The sequence below is a fragment of the Pelobates fuscus genome, chromosome 1, assembly GCF_036172605.1.
Source record: "Pelobates fuscus isolate aPelFus1 chromosome 1, aPelFus1.pri, whole genome shotgun sequence".
In the NCBI taxonomy this organism is placed as follows: Eukaryota; Metazoa; Chordata; class Amphibia; order Anura; family Pelobatidae; genus Pelobates; species Pelobates fuscus.
Window position 1 is genome coordinate 477,253,931 of NC_086317.1, and position 14,897 is coordinate 477,268,827.

Consider the following 14,897-nt stretch of genomic DNA (forward strand, 5'->3'; position numbering starts at 1 on the left):
TTGTGACCTGTAACTTTCAAAATAAGCTGAAATCCTATACTCGTGCTCAGAATCTCTAATACGTAATGGAATGTAGAAGGAGAAGCAAAGTTGGTTGAGGTGTGCCGAAACCAACGTACGAGTAGACCTGTAAAAAGAGGGCAAAAAGGAATTCGGAGTAAACACACTTTATTATAAGTTTTAAACAACGAGATTTCTGAAGGCTTGCCCAAGTTCCCTTTCCGGTTGAAGGATGTGGGAGTTGTATATTGAGGATTTCCAGCGTCCTAGTCCCTTAATGATGTGTACCGGAGTGTTAGTGCTTGAAGCCGATGATGCTGCGCCGATGCGAAACAAGTTACCAGAGAAGGAAGCTGGGTTGTAGCCCAACCTTGATAGTAGAGTTCTGATGTGTGAAATGAATTTAGCTGTGGTGAGTGGGTGCCCTTGGAGTAGAAGTAGTGGAGTGTCTGGTGAGTATGTGTGGTGAGATAACAGGAGCAAATCCAGAATATGTACTGGGCACCAGGGCCGCCATCAGGGGGTGACAACCAACAGTTGTCACGGGCCCGGCGGCCACACACTTAGGGCCACCCGATGAGCCCCCTCCTTCAGGGGCCCGGTCAGCGCTGTGGCCGTTGTATAGCGCGACCAGGCCCCTTTAAAAAAAAAAAAAAAAAAAGAAAAGCAAGTGCTGCTGGGAGGAAGTGGTCACTTCCTCCCAGCTCACTCCGCGCGGGAGGAGCGCGCGCGCCCAGCCGTGAAGATGGAGAGCCAGGCAGTGAAGAGGGAGCAGCGCCGACTCCCATCATCCCCAGCCACCCTCCTGCAAAGAAAAGGTAAGAGACAGGAGGGTGGCTGAAAAATGAGCTGTGTGTGCATGTATGTATGTATGTATGTATGTATGTATGTATGTCTGTGTCTGTATGCATGTATATATGTCTGTCTGCATGCATGTGTGTATGTATGTGTATGTCTGTATGTGTATGTCTGTATGCATGCATGTATGTCTATGTATGTATGTATGTCTATGTATGTATGCATGTATGTCTATGTATGTATGTATGTCTGTATGCATGTATGACTATGTATGTATGTATGTATGTATGTATGTATGTATGTCTGTCTGGATGCATGCATGTCTGTCTGTATATCTGTGTGTATGTCTATGTCTGTCTGTCTGTATGTATGTGTGTGTCTGTATGCATGTATGTGTATGTCTGTCTGTCTGTATGTCTATGTATGTATGTCTGTCTGGATGCATGCATGTCTGTCTGTATGTCTGTGTGTATGTCTATGTCTGTCTGTATGTATGTCTGTGTGTCTGTATGCATGTATGTGTATGTATGTCTGTCTGTATGCATGTATGTCTGTCTGTCTGTATGTGTATGTCTGTATGCATGTATGTCTGTGTATGTATGTCTGTCTGTATGTCTATGTCTGTCTGTCTGTATGCATGTATGTCTGTCTGTATGCATGTATGTCTGTGTGTCTGGATGCATGTATGTGTATGTATGTCTGTCTATGTATGTCTGTCTGTGTATGTATGTCTGTCTGTCTGCATGCCTGTATGTCTGTCCATATGTCTATGTATGTCTGTATGCATGTATGTCTATGTATGTCTGTATGCATGCATGTCTGTGTGTATGTCTGTATGTATGTCTGTGTGTATGTCTGTCTGTATATATATGTCTGTCTGTATGTATGTCTGTATGTATGCATGTATGTCTGTATGCATGTATGTCTATGTATGTATGTCTGTATGCATGTATGTCTATGTATGTATGTATGTCTGTCTGTCTGGATGCATGCATGTCTGTCTGTATATCTGTGTGTATGTCTATGTCTGTCTGTCTGTATGTATGTGTGTGTCTGTATGCATGTATGTGTATGTCTGTCTGTCTGTATGTCTATGTATGTATGTCTGTCTGGATGCATGCATGTCTGTCTGTATGTCTGTGTGTATGTCTATGTCTGTCTGTATGTATGTCTGTGTGTCTGTATGCATGTATGTGTATGTATGTCTGTCTGTATGCATGTATGTCTGTCTGTCTGTATGTGTATGTCTGTATGCATGTATGTCTGTGTATGTATGTCTGTCTGTATGTCTATGTCTGTCTGTCTGTATGCATGTATGTCTGTCTGTATGCATGTATGTCTGTGTGTCTGGATGCATGTATGTGTATGTATGTCTGTCTATGTATGTCTGTCTGTGTATGTATGTCTGTCTGTCTGCATGCCTGTATGTCTGTCCATATGTCTATGTATGTCTGTATGCATGTATGTCTATGTATGTCTGTATGCATGCATGTCTGTGTGTATGTCTGTATGTATGTCTGTGTGTATGTCTGTCTGTATATATATGTCTGTCTGTATGTATGTCTGTATGTATGCATGTATGTCTGTATGCATGTATGTCTATGTATGTATGTCTGTATGCATGTATGTCTATGTATGTATGTATGTCTGTCTGTCTGGATGCATGCATGTCTGTCTGTATATCTGTGTGTATGTCTATGTCTGTCTGTCTGTATGTATGTATGTATGTGTGTCTGTATGCATGTATGTGTATGTCTGTCTGTCTGTATGTGTATGTCTGTATGCATGTATGTCTATGTATGTATGTCTGTCTGGATGCATGCATGTATGTCTGTATGTCTGTGTGTATGTCTATGTCTGTCTGTCTGTATGTATGTCTGTGTGTCTGTATGCATGTATGTGTATGTATGTCTGTCTGTATGCATGCATGTATGTCTGTCTGTCTGTATGTGTATGTCTGTATGCATGTATGTCTGTGTATGTATGTCTGTCTGGATGCATGCATGTCTGTCTGTATGTATATGTCTGTCTGTCTGTATGCGTGTATGTCTGTCTGTATGCATGTATGTCTGTGTGTCTGGATGCATGTATGTGTATGTATGTCTGTCTATGTATGTCTGTCTGTGTATGTATGTCTGTCTGTGTATGTATGTCTGTCTGTCTGCATGCATGTATGTCTGTCCATATGTCTATGTATGTATGTATGTCTGTATGCATGTATGTCTATGTATGTCTGTATGCACGCATGTCTGTGTGTATGTCTGTATGTATGTCTGTGTGTATGTCTGTCTGTATGTATATGTCTGTCTGTATGTATGTCTGTATGCATGTATGTCTATGTATGTATGTCTGGATGCATGTCGGTGTGTATGTCTGTATGTATGTATGTGTGTATGTCTGTCTGTCTGACTGCATGCATGTATGTCTACGTATGTATGTCTGTCTATGTATGTTTGTGTATGTCTGTATGCATACATGTCTATGTATGTATATATGTATGTCTGTATGTCATTATATATGTATATATGTATATGTATATATGTATGTCTGTATGAATGTATGTCTGCATATCATTATGAACGTAGGTCTGTGTGTATGTATGTATGTCTGTATGCCATTATGAATGTATGTCTGTGTATGTCTGTATGCCATTATGAATGTATGTGTGTATGGATGTCAGTGTCTGTATGTATGAATGTGTGTGTGTGTGTGTGTATGTATGTATGTATGTCGGTGTCTGTATGTATGTATGTGTCTTTATGTCCTCTTGCATGTGTGTCTGTATGTATGTTAGTATGTGTCTGTCTGTCACTATGTATGCCTGTGTCAGTATGTATGCCTGTATGCGTGTATGTCTGTTTCAGTATGTGAGTCTGTTAGTATGTATCTGTGTCCTTTTGTATCAGTGTGTGCGTTTGTGTCTGTGTGTGGACCCAGTGGGCGGTATTTGGAGGCGGGCCCCAGGGGGCCCAGACCCTGAGCTGAGTTAGGGGCCCCAACATTTCTGGTGGCGGCCCTGCTGGGCACCACATATTCTCGGTAGGGAAGAGGGGAATGATAGTAGGCAGAGTGATTGGTTTTAGTAGAAGGTAAGGAGAGTATGTAGTGGTCGTCTACTTTCTTTAAGTGAGAACGTTTTAGACATTGGACTATGTCTCCTTGGCGTATTACGGTGAGCTCTCTAGGTCTGAGGAAACCGTTGAAAGCCAAAAAGATGGCGGATTTAATGACCAAATTAGTATTATGGTCAAACAGGGATTTGGCCAATAGATCGCTAAGGACCGTCTTTATTGGACCCTCTATTGGTAGCCTAGTCGTGCTAGGAGGAACTGTGACCTTGAAAATACCTTTTCTTAATGGGGTAGGAAGATAGAAAAGAAGTGTGGTTAGGGAAGGTGAGGATGTGGTGTTGTACTCCAGTAAGGTAGAGTTATTGTGTGACCTGTAACTTTCAAAATAAGCTGAAATCCTATACATATTATGCAGTCTATAAATCAAGACACATAAATGAATTTATTTTGAATTACTTTTTCTAAGCTGGACATATTATGCACATGCTATTATTGCTAAAACTGTGAAAAAAGTGTTTTGGTTTTTTTTCAAATTTTTTGGCTTTTTTTTATTATAATTAATGAAAATGTATCTATGTATATGTCACATCAAATTAAAGCCCCTTTTGCCCTCTAAAAAACGGTATATAATATATTATAATATGTATTGGTGTAATAAATGACAGAGATACAAACTGCGTTTGAACACAAACAACAAACAATGCAAAAATTGCTTGTGTCCTTAAGGGTAAGTCCAGGTTTTGAAGCTGCGTCCTTAAGGGGTTAAAGGAGCTCTGTGATCTGCACCCACAGGAGGTACAGACTACATGCTCCCCCACTGGATCATCTGACAGCCTGTGGAGCGTGCCCTCTACAGAACCAGCAAGGATTACAACCCTGCCCAAAAGTAGCAAGGAGGGGGTAAAAGAAGAAAGTGCTTTGTTTTTCATACAGTATGCATAGGTACAACTCTCAGCCACCACCCACACACTTACCAAACACACACTACTCACAGGCACAACACACAGGTCCTTAACACTAAAAAACACTGCACACAGCATTCACCACAGACATGAAATCTTCAACATGCGCAGAGTGCTGGACTTGCAGTGGGAAATTCGGTTACGATAACGATGACACAGGGGAAAGTTAGAGGACAGAAAAATATGACCCATGTATTGTATATGGATCATTTGGATCATTTTGGAGTTTGCCTTCTTTACATAATAGTGAATTTTGTGATTTTCATTTGAATTGAAATTCTTTGAGTCCAAAGAATATTAACCTAACTTGCTACAGCAGGGCACACTTAAACATAGAAACATAGAATGTGACGGCAGATAAGAATCATTCGGCCCATCTAGTCTGCCCAATTTTCTAAATACTTTCATTAGTCCCTGGCCTTATCTTATAGTTAGGATAGCCTTATGCCTATCCCACGCACTCTAGGCACCCAGACCACTTCAGCTTAATGAAGTGGTCTGGCTGCCAGGTCCCTCTAGGATTAACCCTTTTTTTTATAAACATAGCAGTTTCAGAGAAACTGCTATGTTTATAATAGGGTTAATCCAGCCTCCAAATCCTCTAGTGGCTGTCTCACTGACAGCCGCTAGAGGAGCTTGCGTGATTCTCATTGTGAAAATCACAGTGAGCGCACGTAAGCGTCCATAGGAAAGCATTGTAAATGCTTTCCTATGCGACCGGCTTAATGCGTGCGCAGCTCTTGCCGCGCATGCGCATTCAGCCGAAAGGGAGGATCGGAGGCGGAGAGGAGAGCTCCCCGCCCGGCGCTGGAATAAAGGTAAGTTTTAACCCTTTACTCTCCCCAGAGCCCGGCGGGAGGGGGTCCCTGAGGGTGGGGGCACCCTCAGGGCACTATAGTGCCAGGAAAACGAGTATGTTTTCCTGGCACTATAGTGGTCCTTTAAACTCCTTTACTGTGTTAACCTCTACCACTTCAGCTGGAAGGCTATTCCATGCATCCACTACCCTCTCAGTAAAGTAATACTTCCTGATATTATTTTTAAACCTTTGTCCCTCTAATTTAAGACTATGTCCTCTTGTTGTGGTAGTTTTTCTTCTTTTAAGTATATTGATAATTTAATACACAGTGAAGTGCTATTGGTCAGGAAACTGCATTCTGTGACAAAATAGTAACTTTGGACTAAACGTTACAATTCCCTAGGTGATTCTCAACGATAACATGTTCGGTAAATAAATATTTGAGGGTTATATTTCTTACCTACTTTACTATACATTGCTTGCGCCATCTACTGGATGTTTTTTATCACTACAGCAATGCATGGAAATAGGATTATTACTAAAGTACTGATGAATCTAAAATAAATATTACCATAGGTTTGCTAACATTTTTAGTGTTAATTATTTGTTTAATAAAATGAGAATACATCAATTATTTTCCTTATAGTGGTAATGGTAAACCTATAGTACAGGTACCATACATTTCTTAGGTGTCACAATAGGCACTCCAAGATCTCGGAGAGGCACTTTATTTATAAAAAGAGCACGTTACTGTGGATTGTTGTGTAAAGAGAATTGATAGTGAGGACTGGAAATATAGAGAGGGAAAAGTTAGTTGATACTGCATGGAAATTATAGGAAATTAACAACGGCAACCGAGAAAGGAAATAAGGGAAATGAAATGGATGGTAATTGGAGTGAGCCAATACAGTACTGTGGCGGGGTCAGAGAGACTTTCTATGTAACTCACAGATTGGAGCGCTCTCTATTCCCAGCATGATAGGGTTAATAGGTGGAAGTCAGCCCTTTTAGGTGAATGTATTTAACCTGCACTAGAAGTTTGAAAGGTCAGCCTCTGGGGGCATCAGAGAGTCTAACAGCTGGGAGAGAGGAGGCAGTTAAGACTAAGCCTCTAAAGCAGGGGTTCCCAACTCAGTCCTCAAGTACCCCCTACATGTCCAGGATTTAGGGATTACCCAGTTGTGTCTAAAGTGTTTTTTTGGACTGTTAGGGGGTACTTGAGGACTGGGTTGGGAACCACTGCTCTAAATGAAATGGTACTGTATGAAAGCCTGCTTAAAGTGCTGTGATTAAACGGTTTAAAACTGGGAACTGGATTAGCTAGCCAGTTGGATAGTTAGGAATAGTATTGTTTAGTAAGTCTCCAAGTTGGAGCAGGATTTATTGTCTTTTTGTTTTATTTTTTTCTGTGAAGCACAGCCAGAGGCGGCTCTCTAATTAGGCGGTTTAGGCGGCCGCCTAAGGCCTCGCACCGGCGGGGGCCTCGCGGCCGCCTAAACCACCTGTTGGCAGAGTGTGTCAGGTCCTCGGTCAGTGACCGAGGACCTGACACCAGGAGGTGGCCCGGCGGCTTGCCCGGTATGCCGCCGGGTGCGAGGCCCCTCCTGGCTGCCTGGCCACCATCGCAGACACTGGTCTGCAGCTCCGCAGTGTGCAGAGCTGCAGACCATGTGACTCGCGAGAATTGGCCAATCAGAGCGTTGCCGCGGGTTACCACGGCAACACTCTGAAATCTCGCGAGACTACAGGGTCTGCAGCTCTGCGGAGCTGCAGACCGGGAGCAGTGGCCACCGGACCACCAGGGAGCCCACTGGACCACCAGGGAAAGGTAGGCTCTCCCTCCCCATCACCCCCACCATCACCCCCCACCAGCCTCACCATCACCCCCCACCACCCTCAGCCTCACCATCACGACCCACCACCCTCACCATCACCATCACCCCCCACCACCCTCAGCCTCACCATCACCCCCCACCACCCTCACTATCACCCACCCTCAGCCCCACCATCACCCCCCACCACCCTCACCCTCACCCCCCACCACCCTCACCATCACCCCCCACCACCCTCAGCCTCACCATCACCCCCCACCACCCTCACCATCACCCCCACCACCCTCAGCCTCACCATCACCCCCCACCACCCTCACCATCACCCCCACCCCCCTCAGCCTCACCATCACCCCCACCCCCCTCAGCCTCACCCCCACCACCCTCACCATCACCCCCACCACCCTCACCATCACCCCCACCACCCTCAGCCTCACCATCACCCCCCACCACCCTCAGCCTCACCCCCCACCACCCTCAGCCTCACCCCCACCATCCTCAGCCTCACCCCCCCACCCCCACCCTCACCATCACCCCCACCACCCTGAGCCTCACCCCCCCCCACCCTCACCATCACCCCCCACCCCACTCAGCCTCACCATCACCCCCCACCCCCCTCACCATCACCCCCCACCCCCCTCAGCCTCACTATCACACCCCCACCACCCTCAGCCTCACCATTACCCCCACCACCCTCAACCTCACCATTACCCCCACCACCCTCAGCCTCACCATCACCCTCCACCACCCTCAGCCTCACCCTCACCACCCTCAGCCTCACCCCCCACCACCCTCAGCCTCACCCCCCACCACCCTCACCATCACCCCCCACCACCCTCAGCCTCACCCCCCCACCCTCACCATCACCCCCACCCTCACCATCACCCCCACCACCCTCAGCCTCACCATCACCCCCCCCAGCCTCACCATCACCCCCCCACCCTCACCATCACCCCCACCACCCTCAGCCTCACTATCACCCCCCACCCCCTCAGCCTCACCATCACCCCCCACCACCCTCACCATCACCCCCACCACCCTCAGCCTCACCATCACCCTCCACCACCCTCACCCTCACCCCCCACCACCCTCAGCATCACCCCCCCACCACCTTCAACATCACCCTCTCACCACCCTCAGCATCACCCCCTCACCACCCTCAGCATAACCCTGTCACTACCCTCAGCCTCACCCCACTCACCATCACCCCCTCCTTCTCACATCACCCCCTCTCACTCTCACATTACCCCCTCTCCCATTACCCCCTCTCACTCTCACATTACCCCCTCTCACTCTCACATTACCCCCCCTCACTCTCACATTACCCCCCTCACTCTCACATTACCCTCACTCTCACATTACCCTCACTCTCACATTACCCCCTCTCACTCTCACATTACCCCCTCTCACTCTCACATTACCCCCTCTCACTCTCACATTACCCCCTCTCACTCTCACATTACCCCCTCTCACTCTCACATTACTCCCTCTCACTCTCACATTACTCCCTCTCACTCTCACATTAACCCCCTCTCACTCTCACATTACCCCCTCACTCTCACATTACCCCCCCTCACTCTCACATTACCCCCCCTCACTCTCAGATTACCCCCCCCTCACTCTCACATTACCCCCTCTCACTCTCACATTACCCCCTCTCACATTACCCCCTCTCACTCTCACATTACCCCCTCTCACATTACCCCCCTCTCACTCTCACATTACCATCACCCCCCTCCCTCGCACATTACCATCACCGCCTCCCTCTCACATTACCATCACCCCCCTCCCTCTCACATTACCATCACCCCCCGCTCCCTCTCACCATCACCCCCTGCTCCCTCTCACCATCGCTCCCTCTCACCATCGCTCCCTCTCACCATCGCTCCCTCTCACCATCGCACCCCCTCTCCCTCTCACCATCACACTCCCCTCACTCTCACATTACCCCCCTCACTCTCACATTACCCCCCTCACTCTCACATTACCCCCTCTCACTCTCACATTACCACCACCCCCTCCCTCTCACATTACCATCACCCCCCTCCCTCTCACATTACCATCACCCCCCTCCCTCTCACATTACCATCACCCCCTCCCTCTCACATTACCATCACCCCCCGCTCCCTCTGACCATCACCCCCCGCTCCCTCTGACCATCACCCCCCCGCTCCCTCTGACCATCACCCCCCCGCTCCCTCTGACCATCACCCCCCCGCTCCCTCTCACTATCGCACCCCCCGCTCCCTCTCACCATCGCACCCCCTCTCCCCCGCTCCCTCTCACCATCGCACCCCCTCTCCCCCGCTCCCTCTCACCATCGCACCCCCTCTCCCTCTCACCATCGCACCCCCTCTCCCTCTCACCATTATCCTCCCCTCTCCCCCACACCATCACCCCCCTCTCACCATCACCCGTCTCTCCCTCTCACCATCACCCCCCCTATACACACAAAACACTTCAAGCAGCTACCCCATACACATAGGGTCTCAGACAAAAATGCAAACATGCTCACAGAGACATACATTCACACACACAAGGATACTCTCTGTCAGACACACTCTCAGGCACATACACAGGTAGACAGTGCATCAATGTGTATATGTGACACTTTTTTGTTAGTGGGGCCTTATGTTTGCATTTCGCCTAAGGCCTCATAAAGTCTAGAGCCGCTTCTGAGCACAGCCAGTGGCGTACACACGACCCATGGGGCCCCGTTGCGAAAATTGAGCACTTACTCTGCGCTGGACAGGGCCGCAACACATGACGGCGGGCACCTGGTTGCAGGGCTGCGACCTCTGCAACCGCGGTATGTACGCTAGTGCATGCAGATACACATATCCATAACCAGTAGATTGCTTCCATACTATCTTCCTTCACCCCACATACAGTGAGGAGGAGGTAAAATACCAGGTAGAGGCTTGTGTAAGAGAGGAAAAGCCCAAGGGTAACTCATCAATCTGCCCAATTCCTTTGGTCATATTTGAAAAAATAACCAGTACGCAATATAGGACAAGGGTATTCCCATTCCCCTGAAAACACAAAAGAAGCCCTTTGTGACGGACCGCCTGGCACCCTGACCGGGTACCTCCGTCAATCACTGCTTTCTAGTACCATAAGCACCACACTGGAACACCATAGCCACCGTAAACCCCACAAACTGCTGCAGCTTGGTTGGGGTCTCGCTTTCCTCCTGTAACGAAAATACACAGTAAGAGTAATAAGGATATGGAAATCTCTGCCTGAGGTGGGTTTATCATAGTCCATACAGATGTTTAAACAGGAATTGGATAAATACTTCCAAAACCATAACATACAGGGATATAATTTCTAATTGGTGGTGTAATCGCTGCTTGATCCAAGGAGATATCTGACTGCTATTTTGGGGTCAAGAAGGAATTGTGATTCAACAGCAAAAACATATGTGATGAAGGCTGAACTTGATGGACGCAAGTCTCTTTTCGGCTACTGTAATGTCAATATTGTGGAGATGGCGTTACAAAATATGACTCCAAAGCTAGCTTCTGACCAAAGGATGAACAACATCTGGAGGACTCGATAAGGCAAGCTGAAAAAAAGATAGAGAGAACAAACAGTGCACGGTGAGGGGGTCACAGGGAGCGAGACGCCGATTCGTATCATGCCAACAAGGCCTTTTCTCAGAAATATCTCCCCTTCCTCTGGCACAGGTTATTACATAGTTACATAGTTACATAGTTACAGCGGCTGAAAAGAGACTTGCGTCCACCAAGTTCAGCCTTCCTCACATGTTTTTGCTGTTGATCCAAAATAAGGCAAAAAACCCAGTCTGAAGCGCTTCCAATTTTGCAACAAACTAGGAAAAAAATTGAAGATTTTATTAGCTTTAGTGTACTAATAATCTTAATTTTAGTAATGACAGGAGGCGAATATTTGCATATCTTTCTTTACTGAAAACTCCAGCAGCATACATGGGCGTAGGAACCAAAAAAAATCTTGGGGGGATAGCATTTTTACTCGCCGGGTATATTCTCATTCCGTAAACTAGGAGTTTAACCCACATGGCATCAGTAAAAATTAACCGGTATAGCAGTAGTAAAAATAAACCGACATATAGCAGCAGTAAAAATAAACCCACATGGCATCAGTAAAAATTAACCGGTATAGCAGCAGTAAAAATAAACCCACATGGCATCAGTAAAAATTAACCGGTATAGCAGCAGTAAAAATAAACCCACATGGCATCAGTAAAAATTAACCGGTATAGCAGCAGTAAAAATAAACCCACATGGCATCAGTAAAAATTAACCGGTATAGCAGTAGTAAAAATTAACCGGTATAGCAGTAGTAAAAATAAACTGGTATAGCAGTAGTAAAAATAAACCAACATATAGCAGCAGTAAAAATAAACCCACATGGCATCAGTAAAAATTAACCGGTATAGCAGCAGTAAAAATTAACCGGTATAGCAGCAGTAAAAATAAACTGGTATAGTAGCAGTAAAAATAAACCCACATGGCATCAGTAAAAATTAACCGGTATAGCAGTAGTAAAAATAAACTGGTATAGCAGTAGTAAAAATAAACCAACATATAGCAGCAGTAAAAATAAACCCACATGGCATCAGTAAAAATAAACTGGTATAGCAGCAGTAAAAATTAACCGGTATAGCAGCAGTAAAAATAAACTGGTATAGCAGCAGTAAAAATAAACCCACATGGCATCAGTAAAAATTAACCGGTATAGCAGTAGTAAAAATAAACCCACATGGCATCAGTAAAAATTAACCGGTATAGCAGTAGTAAAAATAAACTGGTATAGCAGTAGTAAAAATAAACCAACATATAGCAGCAGTAAAAATAAACCGGTATAGCAGCAGTAAAAATAAACCCACATTGATACCGGAGAAACTGACGGAAGCCAAGCACAGAGAGATGGACACAGGTTTCTTCAGGAAGGAAGAGATTCTTTATTGGATCACCGATCGGGACTCAGAGGGACTAATGTCACCAAAATACAGCAAGTTCTGAGCCCCGGACAATAGTACAGGCTCCTTATATAGGCACATAACTCCTCCCATATTAAGCTCCACCCGCACATTCTCTTGACCAATCAATACAAATAAGAATTAACTTCCTGCTTGACCGCATGGCCTGTCCAGCACAATGGAGGAGGGGAATACTACATCCTGTATTCTTGCACATGCTCCGTACACTACTGATCGTATCTTGCCTCGTGCAACCAACTGATCGATACGTCAGCATATGCACGTACACATGCCACGTGGTAATCTCGGCCTACTAAATTTATTTTTACCGAGATTCCACCACATTCCCCCCTTTGATGCCTCTTGATATTTCACAATTACTTGAGGCATCACTTAACCTTAGTTTGCATACACCGCAAGTTACCATGAACCAGATCAGACTTATCTATGATGTGAATCTTCAACACTCATCTTCTTGCATTGGTTCTCCCTGATCTAGAGCCTTATATTTATAAATTGCCATTATCTGTGCAGCAGCCTTCCTCTCTGCTATATTTTCTATCAGGCTTTGCACAGACCTAACTACTAAGGGTATAAGACATGGCAGGAGTAGACACAACATTAAAATCAGTAGGACTCCACCTACCACTGCCTTAAGCCCTCCAAACCACTCATACCAGCTACCAAACCAACTACTTGGATTGTACCCTTTCCACACCTGAGTAGGCACATGCGCTAGTTTAACCATATGGCTAGTAAGCTCAGCTATTGCTTGACCTTCGTCATCTATTTGAAGACAGCAATTGCTCAGGTTAAACTTCCCACATACACCTCCCTCTACTGCCAAAAGGTAATCCAAAGCTAATCTATTTTGGTATACTGCTGTCCTCATCCTGGTATTATGCTTCGCTAGAAGATTGAGCGCTTGTGATGTCTCGTTAGTAATGATCTCAACCACTGCCTGTAATCTTATAATACGGTTGAGCATATAAATTGGGGTTCTATAACCAAAGGTACCATCCTCTGCCCACGTGGCTGGCCCATAGTAATCTATAATACGCTGGGGAGGCCATTCATTATCTTCCCAGGTGCCTATCTCTATGGGTCCCCTTTTCTTCCTATGATTCACATCATACACTTTAACACCTAAAGTCTCACCTGTTTCGATAGGTAACAAGAAGAAGGATGGTTTGAGCATACCCAACACACATGCCCCTTCCCAGTCCTGTGGCAACTTCGAATAGGCTTTCTTACCACAGATGCAGTACAAATTTGCTGGGGCTCTCCAGTTAGATGTGATGGATAGATCAAACCACACATCCTTTAAATTGGCGTATTTTGCAAACGGGTTAGATGGTTCTGAGACATTTGAAGCCGACCACCAAGTTGTATTCTTTGTATCATCATCATAAGCTTTTTGCCCTAGACAAGTTAATTCTCCTACAGAAGTATTATACATCATCCCTTTCCTTGCTATGCAAACATAACCTATGATGGAGGTCTTTAATCTCCACTCAGATTTACCTCTAACACTCATATGATAATCGGCTTGTGTAGATATTAATTGGTCAACTGCCTCAGAACCGGACATTACCTCCTTTGCTTCCCAAGGCCATTGGTCTCCCATGTTAGTACCTCCACACACATAGCAGTTGGTAACATTAAGACTACCGGCAATACTTTCGGCTAAATCAATGAACAGGTTTTTAGCATTATGGGGGATCTTATTATCTATGCTCATCTCTTCATAAAAGGAATGGTATACTTGATGAGTTTGGGAGGATACCGTATCAGTCTCTATCCCTATAAACAATACTGTCCCAGGATCTAAACCCGTCCCATATATTTGAAACCCAAATAAATTACCATATTTATCTAAGAACTTGTCGGGGTTATTTATAAGTATATGGACTGGATTGCATTCCATAGACTTACAATATGGACTGGTAGGCAACTTAGTCACAATCATGTCCTTGTCTACTGTCTGTCCCCAAGTTGCCCACCCCACACAAGACCAATATGGGCAAAAGTTATAATCTCTATTTGGGCATCTAGGACTCACATACTTATTTTTACTACTGGGACAAATATATTTATCGTTAGACCCATACGTTCTCTCCCATCTAAGATCCCCACATACATTCCACGGCTTTCTACCACTTCTACCACTTGATTCTAATACCGTTTTATTAATTAGGGTCCCCTGAGGATCTCCATTCCTGAGAGTCAACCAAATCGTACGGGGTTGATACTCTGGACTGAAGCACCTAGGTTCTCCTACTCCTAAATGGCACACACTATATTCTATATTTAAGTATCTACATCTTGATACATCTCCTTTACACTCGTATTGCGAATGCCAAATTAGGGTCTGGGAAATATGGTTACCTGTTCTTGTAGTCTTAATGCATACCTCACAGCTAGGAGTGTCGGTACCTCTACCTTCCTGAATATAAAAATACACATATAAAA